This window comes from Protopterus annectens, chromosome 9.part0, assembly GCF_019279795.1.
Source record: "Protopterus annectens isolate FY-2018-M chromosome 9.part0, PAN1.0, whole genome shotgun sequence".
NCBI classification, from domain to species: domain Eukaryota; kingdom Metazoa; phylum Chordata; order Ceratodontiformes; family Protopteridae; genus Protopterus; species Protopterus annectens.
Window position 1 is genome coordinate 336,068,979 of NC_056743.1, and position 18,359 is coordinate 336,087,337.

At 40.1% G+C, this 18,359-nt stretch overlaps 1 long non-coding RNA gene across 1 annotated transcript in view; it reads left to right on the forward strand.

Annotated features, from left to right (window-relative positions):
- The window catches only part of LOC122811223, an 829,556-nt gene that overhangs the window by 79,232 nt on the left and 731,965 nt on the right, over nt 1-18,359 (forward strand). Inside the window, exon 2 of the long non-coding RNA XR_006366226.1 lies at nt 6,815-7,090. This is a non-coding gene — a long non-coding RNA (uncharacterized LOC122811223). The remainder of the gene's footprint in view (nt 1-6,814; nt 7,091-18,359) is intronic.

The window sequence follows — 18,359 nt, forward strand, 5'->3', positions numbered from 1 at the left end:
AGGCCATTATGGAGCTGAAAGTGATTTGAGATGACGGGAAAATCCCATTTTCTGCCAGCCATAGTGACTAACAACAGTATTCAGTGCCATCCTTACTGACTCTGCTCTTTTAAGTTTCTTTATTTTGAGTCTTCATCAGAATTCGAGGAAGAAACGAAGCATTTGTTTGGAGTCACTGATTCCGAATTGGTCACCATCAAGAAAGAAAACCTTGCCAGTATACGAATAACTGCCTCCATGAGACGTTCAAATAACATTCACTGATTACTCTTCTGGACTTGTAGAGCAGTGGGACATGTCAGCTGGACCACATAACCTCAGGCCTTTAAATCTCTTCAAAGCAGGAGTGAACAGGTTGAACTTAATGAATAGTTAAGGACTGTTGTCCATTGAAAACTGTATTGATAGACCTCGCAGTCTTCCTGGGTAACCTTAGATCATGGTCCACCTTTAAGACTTCTTTATAATCTTTGTGGTTGAAACTTTTTATATTGATGTGCCTAAGCAGATCTGCAGCCTCAGCAACTACAGACCTACAAGTTTCACTAGTCTCGTATGCAAAGCCATGAAATGGATTATCGTGGAAATCATCAAAAATGACATAGGAGACCTCCAGACACTTGACTCAACCCAGTTTGCTTTCATCAAGGTCAGGTCATGCCCACTTAGCCTGGTGAACTTCTCTGAAAAGGTCGCCAAAGCAATGGATAAAGGGAAAATGATTCATACTGCCTACCTTGAGCTGTGGAAGGCATTTGACACAATACCCCACTCCGGACATTGTTGACAAACTCAGGAGGTTGGGTATAAACCCGTATGTCACCCAGTGGATAGCCAACTGGCTCACAGACAGCACCCAGGAAGTTAGAATCAAGTATTCCACCTCTACAAAGAGGCCAGTCACAAGTGGAGTCACTCAGGGATCAGTCCTGGAACTGCTCCTTTTTGGCATTTACTTCTTAGAAGTCAAGGCCAATGGCAGTGGTCTCTGGCTAAAACATTTTGCAGATTGCAAATTAAGAGCTGTCATAGAATCCCTCACCAACACAAATATTCTCCTGGAAGGATTAACCAAGACAAATAACTGTCAGAGCCAAGGACTAAAATGAAATACATAATAGTATCCTTCGGGAAGTCCTCTACCCCTTGTAATTATCAAGTTGACAACACACCCCTAAGAGTTAACTCAGTAGTCAGGGACTTGCGGGACATAGACCGTAAACCAGACTATGACCATCATTTGTCTTCAGTAGTGAGGAAATCATTCTATGTTGTGCAACTTATAACAAAAAGTATGGCATCCAAGTTCAGGGAAGTCATTGTTCCACTGTGCTCAGCATTCATTGAGTACAATGTCCCCTTTTGGTACGTACCTAACCAGACATATCCAACAATTGGAGTGTCCACAAAGGTTTCTCATTAAAAGAATACAGGATGCAAGTAACATGTCCTATGCAGCTTGCCTCAAGACCCTATCCCTGTATTCTGTCTCCTGCAGGCTGTTGAGGGGAGATCTATGCCTGGCATACAAGGCATTGTCAGCCCCACTCTGATGGACCTCGTGCATATCCACAAAACAAACACCACCAGAATTATCCATTCAAATGACTTAAATGATGACTGTGATATAAATAGTACCTAATGGAGAGACAGGTAGGTATCTCAGTGACTACCCCATCTCTAGAGCAGGCTCTCCATCCCATGTACAGCACAGTTCCTAGCTAACCCAGTTCATGTATTATCTGTGTAACAAGTAGTTTTTCCTCACCTGGTTCTCCAGCTCTTATTATTGTTCATTGGACTCGACTAGGAAACGTATGTTCAATGGTTTTCTCATTACAACATTTTTCACTCTGTTTTGTAATGTAATATGATGCTTTGTGATTTAAAAATAGTTTACTATTAAAATATGGGATGGCACTTAATTTAAAGTGCTAAAATTGTGAACTGAAATATTCTGAACCAGTATTAACGAACATTTGGATTTCAATGGCTGTAATGAACGGTTTTCGAATGCCTATCATCGTGGTACTCATTACTGACATTCTTACTTTCTGACATTACTAAATTAAACCTTGCCATTCAATTATTACATCAAAAAAGTTATGATTTTCAGTATTGCGGTAGTAAAACATTTTAAAATATCTGTACTTCATTTTTGAAATATTGTTATTGTGGATAAATAAAAGGTATAACTTGAACAATTAGATGTAGAACAGGAAATTCATCCCTGGTTTGGCACCTCTGTCTCTAGTGGGCCTGTAAATGTTTCATCTCCTAAGCCCCTGCTTGTAAATGTTTTATCTCCTAAGCCCCTGCTTACATGTATCAAGAGTACCAGAACTTGTCAGAGATTTGGGATGCAGGGCTAGGCTAGGCTTAAAAGGCCATTGTGGTCATTAGCGTAGTAAACACCTATGAACCTAGGAGTGGTCGAATGCTGTGTTGATCCTTTACATTCTTTTGACTGGGCAGGGGGCTCAGAAGCAAACTTGGGTTTCTACAGATAAAGAATGCTGGGGATCTTTTGGCATCCCAGTTACCCCAAAATTATGTTTGAATTTGGTCCTTGCTATAATCTGTTTGAGCTCTAATTTCTACTTCCTTGCTGACAGTTCATCTATTTGATAAGAATACATGTTCATCAGATTCCCGTGTACTTGCAGTTCCAAGCGTTGCTGTTTGACCTTGGTGTTTTAAAGTGGTTTAACTGCTGCTTGTTGTCCACACTAGCAGTTTTCAGGCATTTTGTATTGGAATTCATCTTTTGTATCACCACACTTAGGGGGATCGAAGAGTGCTAAAGGTTCCGATATTACATTTTGCTTTTAGACTTCATATTCTCCTTTGATCTGTTGGTCATGCTGGAGTCTGTCAGTGTCAGGTGGTTTCACAACATAGAGCATTTCATAACAAGTGCCAGATTACACTAGATAAAGGATGGTGTCATCTAATGTCATTGTGTGTATCAAAACAAAAATAAGGTTGTTTTTGTTAATTAAAAACTGTTACGGGGACGGAGCAACAATAGTAGCTTAGTGCATCTACCTGCAAGTGCTGTCTGACATGTTTGTCCCCTTTCCTAAAACTGCTTGAGAAATACTTGGCAATCGGATGAGGATCTTAATTGTAACCATTTGTTAAGTTATCAGCACGGTTTCATAAAAGTTGTTCCACGCCCACATTAATAATGTTGCTAACATGGGCAAGTCAGTCCAATCTTATTTCTGCTATTAGCAAGACAGTTTTGTGGATTATACTAAAGCATTTGATACCGTCCTTCAGTAGAACACTGACATTCTTTTAAAGCAAAGAAAACATTATAATTAAGTATCATTATGGTTTCATTCTTCAACTAGTAGAATCAGTATTACGAGAGTTGATCGTTGTCTCTCAGACTAGTTGTGCTGTTCTGCAAGCGACCATTTTATACCTTCTTTACTGTGTTCAATCGTCTGTCTTGTGAATCTTGATTTTAGGGCCAGAATGTTAGTGTGCACTGATAATGCAGTTGTTTTTTGATGTGTTTACTGATGTCTGCTCTGAAGTAGTCCTAGGCTAATTTAACTATATTACAGCTGGAGAAGGAGCCCTTCCATGGGGATTCATGTAGTTAAAAGAAGGGCTGTGCACTTCCTTTCTAGTTCTCTGCCTGATCCCGTATACAGTTTAGCTGGTTCATTTAAAGAATGAGTCAAATGTCTGAATTTAGGGGCTAAAGTATGAATTAAGAAAAAGGGGGGTATAAGATCTATTCAAAGCTAGAACTCTCTTATAGGATAAAAAAACTTGTTGCAGGCATGAAGCTAGGATCCTGTTGAGGGAATCATTACTGTTGCTTCTAGAGTTTAGCTTGATATATTTTTTCTTGTAGAATGGTTTCCTTGACCAAAATGATTGTAATCAACCACTGAATTGTAAGATATAAATATAATGACTCTATGTAAAATCATTGTGTTTCTGTACTGTTATAGTTGAACTCTGAAGGGGTCAAATATCTTACTGGAATAATGGTTTATAAGCTGCCATATGCAACTTTCTCCAAGTATAAACTATTTTTGTCAGATTCTATTCAGGATCAACTCATGTTAATCCATTCTGTTCCTACATCATACCTATATTTAAGAAAACAGTCCCAGACAGTATATATTTGCAGTTTTCTTGTCCAAATGTTTAATCATGTAAGGCTGAATATTACTCTGTGTACGTTTTAAAAATGTTTGTCTGATATATGTAGTTATATATGAACTGACATAATACAGGGACACACAAAATGCTAATTGTTTTCTGGCATATCTGTTGTTTCCACATTAACATTTAAATGAGCGCTCAATAGTCCCATTACAGAGAAAATTAAATTATAACCCAATCCCTGATGGAAAATATGCTCTGCTTGGTAAACCAGACATAATTAAAAGAAAGAGGGGATAGCCTACTTCACCAGCTCCAAATTCAAGTAGATTTTTAAGATGCAAAGCACAATTCATTGAACTGGACCCAGTTCTGCCACAGTGTAAAGGGATGGGATGGGAGACAGAAATTTATGTAAAATATAATTAAAGCCATAACATTTGTCAGCATCAAAGAAATTCCACGGAAAGATTAGCTGAATAATAATTTGAGGGGGTATCTGTCCCAAATACACTACAATATCTACACCACAAAAATCCAAATCTTTCTATCAAAATACTTAAGCCTACATCCTTATTTAACCCAGTGACTTTATTTCGGCCAGAACATCAGTGTTTGGGTGGTATTCATAGTCGCTTAAATGCGATAGGGATATCCCTGATGCTTATGAATGAGTAGCAAAGGCACAATTTATAGAAGCCATTTCTGATAATGTGAAATGCCTTGAAATAATGAGATGCAAATGAGAAATGCAAATGAGAAATGTAAAGTGGAATATGTTAATGAGCTGATTCTGCAGTTCCTAGTCTGACGTATGCACAGTACTTGCATCCATTGTTAAAAGTGATGCTTCACCTTTGATATTGGAGTTGCAATCTACAAACTTGCCCCCAGTAATCGCAACAGTAGTTTGTCCAAGTATGCACAAGCATTTACAGGGCACACAAATGAATTATTTCACCCAGCAACCCTCTTTATTCATTTGTCTTAAATATGCGCAAGCAGTTCCCTGACGCACAAATGAAAGATTTCCCCCAGCAATCTCCTCAGCAGTCTGACCATGTATGCAAACGCACTTTCTTGACTCAAATGAATTATTTCTCCCAGAAACCCCTTCAGTAATATGTCCAAGTATATGCACAAGCACCAAAATGAAACAGGTCCCCCAAGGACCCCTTCAGTAATATGTCCAAGTTTGCACAAGCACCAAAATGAAACCGGTCCCCCAAGGACCCCTTCAGTGTTTTCTCCAAATATGCACAAGCAGAAAAATACAAAACAAATAAGTTCAATAACTTTACCTCCTTTTAAAATGTTTTGCATTACTACACCTCCTTTTAATATGCCTGGCATTACTACACGTTTTAAAATGCCTGGCATTACTACACCTCCTTTTAAAATGCCTGGCATTACTACACCTCCTTTTAAAATGCTTGGCATTACTACACCTCCTTTTGAAATGCTTGGCATTACTATACCTCCTTTTAAAATGCTTGGCATTACTATACCTCCTTTTAAAATGCTTGGCATTACTACACCTTTTAAAATGCTTGGCATTACTATACCTCCTTTTAAAATGCTTGGCATTTCTACACCTTTTAAAATGTTTGGTATTACTACACCTCCTTTTAACATGGCATTACTATACCTCCATTTAAAATGGTTGACATTACTATACCTTTTAAAAAGTTTGGCACTATTATACCTCCTTTTAAAATGCTTGGCATTACTACACCTCCTTTTAAAATGCTTGGCATTACTATATCTCCTTTTAAAATGTTTGGTATTACACACTCCTTTTGCCTCTTACGTTCCCATATTCTCCTGGTAAGCTGCTGTTTGTCATACATTCTGGGCTATTTACACACTTAGTGTGCACATTATCACATCTCTGCGCATCCTACTCTTTCACTAATTTCTAAGGTTCCTTATCTGCTTATTAGCCATCCCCTATCCCTTGTGTTAAGCATGTAACACTTTTGTGAGAGTGGCGTGATTACAAAACGCCGTCCACATTTCTAAATTCATAGTGAAAGTCCATGATTTGCTTATCTATGTGGTTACACTTTTCATGGATTAATGCAAAGCCTTTGGCTATGAATACTGGACTTTGCATACCTATTTGTAGTGGAGTGAGTGCAATGTTTAAGCCATATGTTTCCTTATTAAACTCTTATGTTGACCTATAAGGGAGTAAAGGACACTTCCATTGATAGCATTGACACCCTGTCTAGTACTGGTCATAGTGACTGTAGTATTTTAATGGGCATGGGTAGCAGGCAGAGATCTCAAAAGGGCTAGGTGTTCTGTACATTAACTTTGTATTTGCATGTTCATATTTTGACCAAATATAGCTGTGTATGCAGAGCCATATAAAACTGCAAACACATTGTTTTAAATAGTTTTACTTCATTGCCAGTAAAGACAATATGTTAACGTCCTGACCAATATATGCTGTTTCATGGAGCATTCTTTAAACTGCTTCACTTTATAGAACAGTTTAAATGCTAATTTATATAAAAGTTTAACAATATTTACAAGTTTTTAAAATGCTGTGATATGAATCCTGTCAGGTGGAAAGTGTGCTTATGCTGTTTTGAGGTGTCTGCATGGATAAGCTATGGCTGTAACATTCTTGTCTGTGTGAAGAAATGCATTTTAACTCTGACATATTTATCTTCAGAGGTGAAAGGGTTGTGATGATGCTAATGACAAAACGTCCCTTAAAAATAAACTGTTACTTGGATGAAGCAACATCTTGTGACGAGGGCAGAAGTACCAATGTTGTGAAGCCCAGGAAGTGCAGACTGGATATTTTATGAAGGATGAATCAATACAGCAATGAAGTGAAAGTTTTTCCCACATAAATGAATGAGCATTGTCTGCTTGGGAGCTTCATGGTTTCCACCTGGGATTATCATAAAGTGCGCTAACTGGACATCTCATAAACCTTGTTATGGTAAGTGCAGCCATTGACTAAAATATATTCCTGTATTCTGCTGTTGGTATCTTGAACTGATTCCGACTGCAATAGTTTTATTTGACATTATCAGTTTTTCTTCCTCAACATTCAGTCACATGACAGTGAGATTCTGAATAATGTGAAATGGAGGCCTTTAAAGCACAGAGCCTGATGTCAGTTCAGTTTTGTGTCAATACTGCTGTGTTTGCTTACACTGTTTTATCTTGGATGAATATTGTCTATTTTTCTGGATTTGGAGTTTTCTGCTTATAAAGGATTTACCACCTACCAAGCGTCGCTCTTGTCTTGCAACAGCTGTCTTTTATTTTTCATTTGTTTGTAACACTCTACCTGTTCTCCTTGTTCTTGCAATTATGCAATAGATAATACAGCGAATACTGTAAAACTTAGACTATTGTAAAATTAAATAGCCTACTGTAGAGAAAGTGTAAAGAGCATTGATGTTTTTCGTGTTTCACTGTTGCAGTCATTACATTTGGGTAATCTGCTTGCAGGTAGCCCTAAGTCGGCCTGATTAACAAAGTCTTGGGTCCTGCGTCGATTGCTGTCCCTTCTTCCATGATGTCAGGTCGTCAGGGGTATAAAACATGCAGCCTACCCCATTACATCAGTCTTTCTTGCCGTGCGGTGCCCGAAACAGAAGCAGTTTGCATGTGCCGGTCGGCCGACTCCTGAAATTTTCATTTTCGAGTTTCATAATTGAAGTCTTCAATTTAAAGCTAATTACCCCATTGGGGAAACTTTTTCTTGCTCCTTACCGATGTCAGTAAAAGTTAATAACTGCATTACTTGTGGAAAACAAATACCTCATAAGGATTTTCATTCGTACTGTATTCCTTGCAGAGGCCCTGACCACGACGTACCTTGCTGTCGGTTTTGTGCTTTATTTAATCAGCGCACTATCTGTTGTCTGTACATTTTTGCCCCTAAATATTTCGGTTCTCTGTTTAATTATCCAGAAATGTCGTTGGTTAGCCATCCGACTACTGGGCTTCAGAAAAAAAGCAAAGATAGATAGAGACAGGCCGCCAAGGTCCAAAACTGCCGACGCTTCTAAGCCAGGTGCCAGTTTGTCGGTACTCAGTGAGGAGCTTTTGCAGCCCCTGATACCCACTACTTCTGATTTGCAGGCCTCTACTGAGACTCATTCGGAGTCCGGTATGCCGCAAGATACTTGAACTATGGGAACCCGCTGATGTCTCTATCTTGGATGGGTCCAGAGCCACTGTACAGGCACCATCTTCTGAGGGTGTATTCAGGCCTACGGACTTGCATATTAAATCGACACCGCCTTCATTACTAAGGCCTAAATCTCAATCCATGTCTAAAAAACGATGCCCAGGCCACATGCTCAGGCCTCTATGCCCAAAAACAAATGATAAAAATGTCTGAAGATCTAATTACTCTAATCAGAGATACTCAACCCCCCCCCCCAAAGAGACCTAGGGCTGAGCTTGATTATGAATCTTCTGATCAGGATTCTGCTTCTTCTGACTCTTCTGATGACTTAGATTTGTCCTTGCCTACTTAAGAGGATTCTGATGCAGAGGATTCCATTCCCTCTGCTTCCCCTTCTGAGGATCTTTCTTTTGGGGAAACTTTACATACTTTAAGGGAGCATTTCCACTGGGAAAGCCAGGGATTTTCTGATTCAAAAAAGAGGCTTAGGGATTTCCTCCTTCTACCTCAGCATAGGTCTTGGCTATACCTCCTGTACTAGACATTGTCGATGATGTTCATAGGTTCATAGGTTCATAGGTTCATACTAGGCTATCTGCCCGAGGGCATTTACAAGCCTAGCCCATAGTTTTGTGGCTTACGCCACCCCTTTAAGTATGGGGAACTATACCCATTATTTTGCTGTGCCTCTGTTGAGCAGTGACACTGAGGTAATCCCTGGGGGATGTTTTCTCAGAATCCAGTTTGGCCCCTGATTCTCTCTCTCCAGCTCCTAGTAAACCTGACAGATACTACAGGGTTCCTGAGTCTCACAAGTTTCTTTTCAAAAATCTTGTTGCAGATCCCAAGACTACTTCTCAGGGGCCCAAGGGCATTAAGGCTTCCACTGCAAAAATTCCTACCCCTTCTGATAGAGACTCCAGGGTGCTGGATAGATGGGGTAAAAAGGTTTATACTTCTGCAACCTTGGCAATCACAGCTTTAAACTGCCAGTTTCATATGTTAAAATATCAACAGCATATTATTGGACTGCTTAAACAGAAAATGATGTTGATTCCTGACTGTGTGGGAAATAAAGATTTACAGGATTTAATGCATTCTGCTGAACAAGTTGGAAAACATACTTTGCAGTGTGTTTTTGATTCTTTAGAGGCCTCTTGCAGGGCTGCTGTTACTGGGTCTATGCTTAGAAGGCATGCTTGGCTTAAGGAGCAATCTTTGCCTGATCATGTTAAAGCTAAATTGGTGGATGCTCCTTTAAATCAGGACCACCTCTTTGGCAACAATGCTGAAGAAGTTCTTAAAAAGATGGAAGATAAAGCTAAATCTATGCAAACTGTTAAATATTTTTTACAAATGCAACCTCCAAGATTCAGTAGGCACTGGCCTAAGAATTGGTCCTTTCCAGTCCCTCTCAGGCCAAACCCAGACACAGCAAAAACCACAGGTTTCAATCCCAGGGGAGACTCAGAACTAAGCAGTGGGGGTCTCCACTTCCAAATCTGGAAATGACACCCCCTATGGGTAAACAGTCTCAATGACTTCTTTTTAAAATTCCCAAGCACTTATCTTTTGACCGCCCCTTTGGGGGGAAAGATTGCTCTTCGTGCAAATAATTGGAAACTCATAACCTAGGACAAATGGGTTTTAAATAGTGTCCTAGGGATACAGATGTCAATTCCACACATTGCCAACGCCAAATGGGTGGCCAGACCTGCCCCCAAATCAGTGGGCAGAGGCTCAAAAACAAGTACTTTCCCTCTTAAGCATGGGGGCTATTCAACTGGTACCAGAAGAGGAAAAGGGACAAGGTTTCTATTTTAGGCTTTTTCTGGTACCCAGAAAAGATGAATCATGGGGTCTAGTCCTGGACCTGTCTACTCTAAACATCTTTCTGGGCATTCCAAAATTCAAGATGCTGACTCTTCACCAGTAACTTCCTATGCTAGGCAAAGATGCATGGTTGGCAACTCTAGATTTAAAAGAAGCATACCTGCACATCCCAATCAGAGAATCTTGCAGAAGATACCTACGCTTCAAAGCAGGCTGCTGCATTATCAGTTCTCTGCACTGTCCTTTGGCTTGTCTACTGCACCCAGGGTATTCACAAAGTGCCTGGCTCCAGTTATTGCATTTTGCAGGTAAAGAAATATTCAAATATATCCATACCTGGACGATTGTCTAATTTAGGCAGAAAACCAGGTCATACTTTTAAATCATCTGGCGTTTGTAAAAAGGATTCTAACTTGTCTGGGGTACACCATAAATGAAAAGAAAACACAACTGGTACCCTGTCAACAAATTACATTCCTGGGTGCAAGCTTTAATACAACTGCCCGGCTGACTTTCCTCACGCCAGAGAAGCAAATTCATTTGGTAACTTACTTCAAACAAGTGGCCACAAAAACCCTGCTATCTGCAAGACAAATACTGCAAGTCATAGGGTTCATGGTCTCCTGCAGTCTTCTAATTCCATATGTAAGACTGCATATGAGGAAACTACAGTGGTATCTAAAAAGTCTATGGAGTCAACATTATCACAGCCTGGAAACAATGATTCCTGTCATACCTTGCCTATGCCTGGAGTTCCTATTGTGGGCAGAGGCCTGTCATCAAAACAAGGGACTACCATTCACACTACCCCCTGCCACACAAACCCTAACTACAGATGCATCAGACTGTGCATGGGGGGGGGGCTCCCCTGGCAGGGAAGTGCATTCAGGGCAAATGGAACCCAAATCAAATGCACCTACATATCAATAAAAAAGAAATGTTAGCTGTACAGAATGCTGTGACAGCCTTCAAAGACAGCATTCTTCCAGGACAACTAATGGTAAAGATGGACAACACCACGGTTATGTGGTACATAAGCAAGGGGTTACACATTCCTACCCCCTCTGCAGACTAGCCATGGCATTGTGGAACACAGCCTTGAGCTACCAAGTGCACCTACAAGCTCAATTCCTGCTAGGAAAATTGAATACACTGGCAGACGGACATAGCAGAAACCTCATGGACCCACACGAGTGGAAACTGGAACCAAGGATTTTCAGCATGTTGACAAGCAAATGGGGGAGCCCAGATATAGATCTATTTGCCCTCCCCGAACTACCAGTTGGACAAGTTTTGCACAAGGACTCCCCACAAACAAGCCTGGAAAGTGGATGCTCTGTCCTTCAGCTGGAAAAAGTCTACGCCTTCCCTCCAAAGTTCTACTAAAAGTCAAGCAAGACAAACCAAGGATGATCTTGATTGCTCCTGACTGGCCACACCAACACTGGTACCCCCTCCTATGCAGTGTGTCGCAGTTATCTCCATGGCACCTGCTTCAGACCCCTTCCCTGCTGTCTCATTAGGAGAACCCAATTCTGCACCCTCAGCTTCCAACATTGAACCTTGCAGCCTGGATAATCACTTAAATTCAGCCTTATCCCTCAGCAAACCTGTGATGGATGTCATCTTGGAGGCAAGGAGACCTAGTACTAGAAAATCTTATGCTGACAAATGGAAAAGATTCTGTGCCTGGAACCAATCTCTAGGGATGAACAAAGCAGCGCCCAATTTACCTCCAGATTTTGCAATACTTATCTGAGATGCTTCACAAGGGCCTGTCTCTCTCCTCCATTAATATTCACACCTCAACTACTTCAGCTCATTAGAACACAGAACCTCCCCTCCTCTCTCATCTTCTGCTCAAGCAGCATCTCAGAGGGGCAAAAAACTTGAGACCACCAAGGAGAGCTCCAACCCCTGCCTGGGACCTTAACTTTGTTTTGGAGAAATTCACACTCTCTCCTTTCGAGCCAGCTGCTACTGCAGACTTAAAATTTCTTTCTTGGAAAACAGCCTTCCTTTTAGCAATCACTTCAGCTAGAAGGATATCTGAATTACAGGCCCTTATGGCAGTGGAGCCTTTCATCGTCTTTCATATGTGGACAGGGTACCTATCAAGACCAATCCATCCTTCATGCCCAAGGTGGTTTCCAGTGTGGCTCTTAACCAGTCCATTCATTTGCCAACCTTCTTTCCCAATCCACAGAACAAAGGGGAACAGATTCTGCATTCCTTGGATATGCACAGACAACTTAGATTCTACTTGGACAGGACTAAACATCGAAGAAAATCTGAACAACTGCTGGTAGCATTTGCTGCAGGGTTAGAGGGGAAGGCTGTTTCAAAATCAACCATTTCTAAATGGATACGCCATTGCATTCATTTCTGCTATAAGCACCATGGAAAACCTATCCCCCCAGGGCATCTGATCTTATTCCACCCGGGCTGCATCTACTTCTGTAGCCGTTCTCCGAGGTGTTCCTACCAGGGATATTCTAGAAGCTGTTACCTGGAGCTCTGTACATATTTTCACCAAGCATCATCATTTACCAATTTTCTCTTAATCCAGAGCTGGCTTTGCCACTGCTGTCCTGCAGGGCCTTATAGCTGGTCCTAATGCTGTATAAACTCCTCCCAACCATAGCTTTGGGAATATACCCAAATGTAGTGACTGCAACAGTGAAACACGAAGAACATAGTACAGTTGTGTACACTTACCATAAATGTAGATGTTCGAGTGTATTCACTGTTGCAGTCCTGGTTACCCTTCCTCCAGCCCCCTAACTTTTTCTGGCTATACCTCTACTTTCTTTACTATGCTTAAAAGCTTTTTTGGTGAATTTGCTTTTTGTTGGAGGTATACCTTTGTATTTTTTATGTTTATTTGCTCCCCATTAGGGAGGCAGCTGACATCTGGGGGCAAGAAAAACTGATGTAATGGCATCTGCTGCATGTTTTATACCCCTGATGACCTGACATCATGGAAGAAGGGACAGCAACTGACGCAGGACCCAAGATTTTGTTAATCAGGCCGACTGAGGGCAACCTGCCCGCAGATTACTCAAATGTAATGACTGCAACAATGAATACACTCTAACATCTACATTTATAGTAAGTGTACACAACTGTACTTTATAACTATTGCTTTGTGAAAAAATGTGATATTTTTGAAGATTGTCAATGCTGGAGAAGTTACATTCTCTAAGATAGTGATCTATGCATTTACATTATGCTAGAAAGTGTGTGGTGTTGTGGATGTCTTCTATACACACATACACACACACACACACACACACACACACACACACACACACACACACACACAGCAGGATTTCAGCTCCCCCACAAACTCTTTAGAGTTCTGGAAAAATTAATAATCCATTTTTTTACAGTCTTGCTGCAGAGGCATTAAATCAAATCAGAGACACTAATCAGCACAGATCCTACATTAAGACGGAGTGTAATATGTAAACATACTAGGGTTTGGGAAATTGATGATAGGAAAGTGCACAGCAGTAGATGATAGCTTGCAGATTAACATCAGTCTTATGAATCTTTCCAGTGAGTAGAGTTTGCTGTAATTAGTTAATCTGTAAAGGAATATGCGGTCCTTTACTGAGGAGGGCAGTCATACAAGTTAAACATTCAGGCACATAACAGTAAAACTGCAAGTTCCCTTTCCACCGAGAAAGATATTAAACAGGACTCGTATAGTACAAAAAAAAAAAAGCAGTATAGCTAAAAATAAAGTAACAATGACAATGCTACACAAGGCTTTTTTAGTGCATATACAATGCAATAAACCAGTATTATTTGAACAATCTGTAAACTTCTATACAGATGTAAACAGAACACAGGGAGTTTAGTTTACACTGCATTAAGAAGCCCTGAGATATTGATGCCATAGTTTATTGGTCTGGGAAAAATAAATTTAAATATTGGCTACCAATATGGCATCCATTATGAAAAGATCAAAAGGTAAATTAAAAAGGGTACCCAGCAGATTGATGTAAAAGATCAAAGTCTATGCAAATAAAATTTGTAGGGAAATGCTTAACAGATGTCACTTCTGTCTTTGTACAAAAGACAAAAATGGTTTTATCCTAACCTTCAATGCCAGTAAAGATTCCAAACGAACATTTATAAGGTTGGTCACACTGAAATAAGTACTCTAAAATGCCATTATGTGCTGTACAGAACATTAGAAAAATACCAGAACCTCTTTATGATACATGACAGAATATTTAAACAATTAGTTGCAAATCATTAAAAATTTAAGTTAGAAAATAATGGCAGATGTTTGACTTTGTATCTTTCAAAAAAATTCACGCCAATGCAAAATCTGTTATTCTATCAACTTTCTAAGTATGCAAGAGCAATATTTAAATTGTCCCTATTTTGGGCCTTTGCCCCACTTTTATTTATGGCTTTATCCAGATTTCTTGCTAAAAGAGATTGAGAGGAATGCCTGTCCCTTTCACTTCAGTTTTCTAACTGCCGAATAAACTCTGTGGAAAGAGACGGCTGTATGATCATTATAAAACTAAAACTAGCATCGCCCTGAATGAATGTAAAATGCTTCACCACAAAGCAAAGAAAGTATTACCTCAGATTGCAAAGCCTATTCTTCCACACTCCAAACCAACCATAATACTAACTAAAAAAAATTCTGGGATGGAATTCCCTATCTCCTTAACACAGGTAAAAAAGAGAACCCCTGCCCAGACTCAAATACCTCCAACTTAGAATTAGCTTCCCAATTCAACTCATTCTTCATTGATTCCATAGCTAAACTAAGATCATCCTTCACTAATAATTCTGCTTCCCCACACGCACACACACCTACATACATCCCTTTCTCTTCTACTACTCCAGTTCCCAACCTCCTTCCTTTTCCATGAACCCTATCTCCATCTCCATCATTAAAAAATACTTCAAAAATTTAAACTATGCTCTAATGCCCCTGATGGCATACCTTCCTACTTCCTAAAAATAGCAGCGGAAGCTGTTGCCTTCCCTATCTGCATACTAATAAATCAATCTGAGTGCCATGTCTCCCAGCTCTGGAAAAAAGCCTTTATTATACCACTCCATAAAGGAGGCAACAATAATGACATTCCTAACTTCTGACCAATCGCTATCTTATCCCCTATGTCTAAACTTCTTGAAAAATGTATCCACCTACAACTTCTACCCTACCTCTTAAGAAATAAACCTTCTCTCTCCCACACAACATGGCCACAGCACCACCACCGCCCTCCTCTCTTTCCTAGAAACTGTTAATAAGGCCCACTACACTGGTCATATTGTGTCCACCCTCCTTTTAGACCTTTCAGAGGCCTTCGATACCATTTCTCGCAACCTTCTCCTCACTAAACTCTCTAAACTAAACATATCCCGCTCCTCTATCAACTGGTTCACCAGTTACTTGTCAAACAGGCAACTAGCAGTGAAGTGGAAAAAAAGCAATTTCTCCCTTCCTAAATACTCCCACAGGTGTGCCCCAAGGTTCAATTCTAGGTCCCCTTCTTTTCAGTATCTTCATAAATGACTTTCACCATGCCATCCTTAACACTAACCTCATCCAAAATGCCGACGACTCTACAATAATCTGCTCTGCTACCTCTAATTCCTCACTAGCAAAATTAACCCAGAACGCTTTCTCGTCTACTGAACAATGGATGCTAGACAACCATCTGGCACTCGATGCAACCAAGAGTAAGCTAATGATATTTACCTCTTCTAAAGCCATTACCCTTGATAAAAGTTAATTCTCTGTCACTAGCCAAAGTAATACACTTCTCAAAATGTTCCCCACTCCAAAACTGTTAGGAGTCCTCATTGATGATCCGCCAAAATGTGATAGCCATCTACAAGTAAATATCAAAAACGCACATAAGAAACTTTGCTTGCTTTATCACCACAACCGCTGCATCTCTCCTCCCACCAGGCTTGTTCTCGCTACTACTTACCTTATCCCTTCCCTCCTATATGGTGCCTCTATCCTTACTAGTCTACAATCATCCCTCAAGTCAAAACTCTACTCCTGCTACTACAAAATTTGCAACTAGCCAGAGATCCTCTACCCATCACTGTATTTCCCTACATCAACTGAAGGGTCTATATTAAATCACCGAATGCTTAAAAAAGTGAATGGTGATTGATCGATCCTATGTAAGCAAAAGCTTACAATGTTGAAGTGTCAGAACAGCGATTTTTTTTTCTAAGGGAAAAAAAATCTCTGTTCCAACAAAAAAATAAAAATTAATTTCAAACATTGTGGGGGGGGCTTCACCCTCCCAGTGCAAGGGGGGGCTGTGCCCCCCCACCCTCACTTAAATATACCAACTCCGAGACCACACTACAGTGCCAAAAACAGCAAAGTACCGAAGCGGCCAAGTGAATTCTATCCCAGGGAAAGAATTTGCTTAACAGCCGCTTCAATATTTTCTGTTTTCTGCCTTTTAAGTTCGACCAAGACTCATTCGAAAGAATGCATCTTCGGTCTTCTAATATAGACCCCAACTGAACTGCCTTGAGCTACCCAATTATCTCACTGATAATCAACTTATCCAAGCATAAAAAAATATTTTTAGACTCTCTCTGCCCCTCCCTTGCCTCTACCTTACAAATGCATCAACCTAATAGATGTCTAAAATCTAACTTCCAAAACCTAATAGAATTGCACAAACCTGTCCGTCCACCAGGCAAACATCTTCTATCCTTCTCTATAGCACGCCCACCTTTCACCCGTACCACTAACAGTCTCTCTGCCTTCAAAACCTTACTTCCCTCATACCTAACTTCAGTGGGAATGCTCTTGTTCTCATCCTACATAGCTTCCATTACTTTTCTCACTCCCCACAAGTTATTATATTTGCAAATAAACTCGTATAGTTTCTATATCTCCTAGTAATAGCAGTAGGAACTATCACATTGTACAAGAACTGTACTTGCTTATAATGAATTTATCTTGCATCATACTAATTATGCCTTCTAATGCCACTACACTGCAACTCATTACTATGCACTTTCCAAATTCTCTCATAATTTGTAATTCTCTAATTTGTAATCTTGTAACCTCTGTCGTATTTGTATTTTGTTTTTTTTTGTATTCTTCTGGAGCTTTTCTCCCCAGGACTCCATTGAAAAGGGGCTCCTCATGGCCCAGTGGATCATCCTGGCAAACAAACTGCAAATAAAATAAATAAGAGAGAAAAGTGACTTTGAGAAACATGGATTTGCATGGTCTTGATGAATTTTGTTTGATCGCTGTTTACCTGCTTCATCTCACGTCTGTAATTTGACTTTTATCCATTTGGATTGGTGATGTATGATTTGTTGTTTCAACTATTCTCTCTCATTTGTGTTTTTTTACCAAAGGTGTTTAATTGCTAATTCTGTATGGATCAGTAATATTGATAAAATACTTATATGCAGCTGCTCCTGCAAAAATGGTGTCTACGGGATTGCAATTGGCCACCACAAACTTTCTCTCCCAACAATTAGTGTAGGTTATAAACATAAAAAAAATTGTTAAGCTCTCTTTTATCATGCTTTATAACCAAGTGAGTCACTATTTTGGTCAGCCATAGTTGTGTGTCTGCTTTTATTTTTTGTCTCCTTCCCCTGTAAAGTAAACTGATTTATACATTTGTCTCTCTGACCCTAAGATTTACAGCTATATCCTATACCTTTGTGGCTTTCTAACACTCATAGATTCCTGTTTGAAAGTTTTACTTATTTGTCTGACATTTGAACAAGTAACCCAGATAAAAACCTCAAAATTGTATACTATTGATCTGTCTTTCCTGCTAAAAGCAAGTCAAATTAAAGTGCTGAGTGCAGGTTTTAGGCCCTTACATTTAGTTTACTTGTGGTGTGGTTCTGCCTGCTCCACACCCCCTTTCTCTGCTTGGGCTCGCTTCACTGTTCTCCCACCCCCAAATCCCACCCACCCCAAGTATACTCAAATTTATTCTTTCACCTCATTGTCTGGTCACTCCCACAGCCCCCTCCCACCACCATAACTTGTGCTCTCACCCTTTCACTCCTCCCACCTTGTCACCAATATTCCCCTTTTCCCCGCCCACCTTGGGCTGCATGCTCTGTGGCTTGCCTCTCTCTCACTTCTTTCACTCCCTAGCACACCTACTATCTCCTCACATACTCACTATTTCCACCCCTCGATATTGTTCCTTCACTCACACTGCTTATTTCTAGCCACCACCCT